Source organism: Protopterus annectens, chromosome 5.part1, assembly GCF_019279795.1.
Source record: "Protopterus annectens isolate FY-2018-M chromosome 5.part1, PAN1.0, whole genome shotgun sequence".
Classification (NCBI taxonomy): Eukaryota; Metazoa; Chordata; order Ceratodontiformes; family Protopteridae; genus Protopterus; species Protopterus annectens.
This window is the reverse complement of record NC_056736.1, coordinates 97,830,722-97,834,902: the sequence shown is the minus strand read 5'-3', so window position 1 is coordinate 97,834,902 and position 4,181 is coordinate 97,830,722. Positions and strand designations below refer to the sequence as shown.

The 4,181-nt window shown below is 38.8% G+C and overlaps 1 long non-coding RNA gene across 1 annotated transcript; it reads right to left on the bottom strand.

The window, feature by feature from the left end:
• Positions 1-201: 201 nt before the first annotated feature.
• LOC122803339 lies at positions 202-3,503 on the bottom strand. Its single transcript, XR_006365108.1, has 2 exons — positions 2,886-3,503; positions 202-2,792 (listed from the first exon to the last, which is right to left on the bottom strand). It is a non-coding gene; the product is annotated as an uncharacterized LOC122803339 (long non-coding RNA).
• Between the last annotated feature and the right edge of the window lie 678 nt (positions 3,504-4,181).

Here is a 4,181-nt window from a genome sequence, read left to right as displayed (position 1 = left end):
CAAAAAGGAAAGCAGTGTTACTACAGTCAGTGATGTCTTGAACTTTGCATACAACTTAACACTAAGCAGATTTCAGAATTGTATTGGCAGCGTTTATCCCTTATGGGTTGCAGATGGATATGGGACCTTTACAGTGTACTACTTTCAGCCATCATGTCAATGCAAGTAATTTGAAGACATATTTAAGACGAGAGACATTGATAGTGTCAAATGATTTATTCCATTACTTGTCAAGTACATTTTTATATGCAATCTTTGACAGTAAAATTTTGCATTTGTACAAACTGTCAGTTCTGGTTGACCAATTTGAAAACAGGTTTCAGTTGGCACAATTAATGCTAGAGACATTGAAATAGTCAGATTTTATTTCATTGCTGGCTGCTAGACATTTACTTAATACAGTTCATAAATTGTCAGATGACTTTATTGCATTGCTCTCCCATTACATGTACAGTTCTATATGCATGTTTGACACTTGTATAAACTGCCAGGTGCACTTGAATTGTCACTTCATGTGAAAGACATTGGAAATTGTCATTTAATTGTTCCTTTGCTGGCTACCAGATGAACATTTCCAACTGCAGTCTTCAATAAAAAGTGTTTCACTTCTAAAAACTGTCCAGTCTGCTTGATTTAAAACATTGGGTTTCAGTTGACACAATTAATGTTAGATATTGAAATTGTCAGATTTTATTTAATTGCTGGCTCCTAGACATTTCTATATGCAATATTTGACAGTTAAATGTTTAACTTGCAAAGTGTCAGGTCCACATGAGTAACTTCAAGACATTCATTTAGCTGGTTCAGTTCATGCTTGACATTGTAGTCCGGTTTTATTCCACTGCTGCCATTAGATGTACATTTCTATATGCACATGTTTCACAATGAAATGTGTGAGGTCCACGTAAATTGACACCCTTCATGCCAACAATAGTCGTTCAAGTATTCCTTTGCCGGCTATTAGATGTGCATTTCTAAATGCAGTGTTCAACAGTAAAAAGTGATTAACTTGTACAAACTGTCAGGTCCACTTAAGTTGAAGACATTAGATTTCAGTTGGTGCACTTCAATGTTAGACATCAAAATTTGTCACATTTTATCTGCTGCTATTCATGCATTTCTATATGCAATACTTCACAATTAATGTGTACAAAAGAAAAAAGTGCCTGGTCTGCTAGAGTAATTTTGAAAAGGTTAGGCATAGTTCATGTTAAAGACATTGAAATGGTCAGATTTTATTTCATTGCTGGCTACTACACATTTCTATTTAATGTGTGACTTAAGTTTAAATTGCCAAACTGTCAGGTACACTTGAGTTATTTGAAGACTCATTTAGCTGGTTCATGCTTCAGACATTGTAATAGTTTGGTTTTATTCCCCTGCTGCCATTTGATGTACATTTCTATATGCAATGTTTCACAGTGAAATGTTACACTTGTACAAACTGTCATGTTTACTGCAGTCTTAGAGATTTCAGTTGGCACATTCCCTCTGAAATGTGGTGTATCATTGGTAATTTGAGACTGGCACTGACCCTATTGGCATTATACAACTACACCTTTAATTACACAATGAACCCAAGATTGGCCCTAGGGTCTACACAAGCCTAGACATAACCAATTCCTGAAACATTAGCAGATGCAAGACCAGGGTTTGACTGTTATATCCATTCAGGTTTGCCAGTCACAGTAATGGAGAAGTGCACAACTGACAGTACTCAGCTTCCCTTTCCAACTTTGCTGTACTGCTTCCCTACAGGAACTCTGGCATACTGCACAATTGTTATGCCTTACACTGTAAAATCTTGACTACAGGTTAAATCAGACGTGAAATCATGCATAATTTGCACACCATTCATTACCTACCTAGCTACTTACTAAAGCTGCACTTATCGTGCCTTGCACTGAGCAAATCAATTATATCACCATAGTCTCTGGCAAGATACCTCATTCATTGAGATAGCCAAGGCCACAAGTCTATCTTGTCATATAGTACTTAAATATGTTAGTTGTAGTTTGGAGAAGCTTCTCTCCCCAGATGCAACTGTCATTAGCAGTGTCAAAATGTGCAGAGCTACCACTACCTGTGGGAATATCTTAAGTAATACGCGCTTTATTACATTGACATCCAGCACTGATAATCCCTTTGGAGTAATGTGTTAAAGTGTTTAATTCCTCATACAGCTGTACTACATCAATATCAGCAGATTCCAACTGGGTTAACAGACAGAATTGAAATATGTTCAGTAACTACCAAGAGTTCTTGTATGTTGTAGAGAAGCCAAAAGTAGCACTGAGCTGGACATTGAGTGAACCCATCCTTCACAGATGACTGCATCAACATGAGTGTTGAGTTGACTTTATTCTGTTCAGGACTAAGTCATTTGGTTGATAAAAGCCTCCACTTTCCTGGGTCTCACCTCATCTGCACCAGGAAACTGGAATTCTACCTCCAGTGCTTCTGCTAGCTCAGTAGTAGTGACTTTTGCCATTTTGTACCTTGTGGCCCTGTATTATGTTAAAACACTTTTCAGTTCATTGATCAATTTGCATGGAAGAGCTTTGCAAATGTTTACTGACTTTTCCAACCTTCACTAATGCATCATACCAGACCACCAGTGCTATTAAAAACTTAGCACTTGTACTAGCCATGCTGCTTCAGATATGCATTAGGATCTTTTGTAAGTTCTGCCACTGAAACCAAGGCATTGCAAAGTGCACCCACTTTAGGGTGCTTGACACTTTCTACCCTACACTTCCACCTGGTCTCACAAAGTGGCTTTACAGATAGACCTGACAACATCACGGCATTGGAAAGTGCACCCACTTTGACACTTTCTACCCTACACTTCCACCTGGTCTCACAAAGTGGCTTTACAGATAGACCTGACACATCACAAAATATTTTGTACCTCTGAAAAGTGTACATTCGTTGCAGATTACCAAAGAATGAAACATCTACTGAAGACTTTGCAGCATCACTTTTTACAAGATTGAGATTGTGACAGCCCGAGGGTACAACAAATGCATGTGGATTTAAAGACAAGATTCCTGCAAAACCAGAATGTTTCCTTTCATATTTCGAGCCAATATGTCATAACCCTGGCCTCTGCAGTTATCTAGTGGAATTCCCAAACTTAAGTTCATTTAACATGGTCATTGAGAAATCCACCAGTAGTCCCAGTAACATGGAAGGACAAAAAGTACCCCTTTCCTTCCAGTTTCATTGCATTCACAAAACGGACAGTTTCATGTGACATGTTACACTTGTATTGTCATGTCTGCATGAGGCAACTAGTGTTCAGTTGGCACAGTTCACTGTATACTGCAACTGGCAGATAGACTGGCAATGACCCTACTTCCATTATGCAACCACACCTTCCATTATGCATGCAGAAACATTAGCAGATGGAAGAATAGGGTTCAACTTTGTCCTAGCAATTCAAGTAAGCCAGTTACAGTAGTACAGAATAGTGCCTAGTTGACAGTACTTTGTGCTTCTGCCCTACAGGAACACTGGCAATGACCCTACTGCCATTATGCAACCACACCTTCCATTATGCATGCAGAAACATTAGCAGACAGAAGAATAGGGTTCAACTTTGTCCTAGCAATTCAAGTAAGCCAGTTCCAGTAGTACAGAATAGTGCCTAGTCGACAGTACTTTGTGCTGCTGCCCTACAGGAACTCTGGCATTGAAAAGTATTGTTATGCCTTCCGCTGTAGGATCAGACTACAGAGTACATCAGATGTGAAATCATACATACTTTGCATACTGTTCAGTCTCTACCTAGCTACTTACAAAAAGCTGCACTTTTCATGCCTTGTAATCAGTTATATCAGCATATAACATCTGGCAAGAGCAGTTATTAATTCAGATCATAGCCAATCCCACAGGTTTACCTTGTAACATAGTACTTGTTTGGAGAAACTTCACTCCCCAGATGCAACTGTCACATGCAGTGTCAACAAAATGCACAGCGCTACCTCTAGTAAGAGGCAAATACACGATTACATTAAGGACATCAAGCACTGACATTACTCCAGAGGGATTATCAGTGTTTAAATCCTCATACAGCTCTACTGCATCAATATCAGCAAATGCAAAGTGGGTTAACAGACAACTGAAATATTTTCAGTAACTACCAAGAGTTCCTGTGTGTTGAGGAAGCCAAAAGTAGC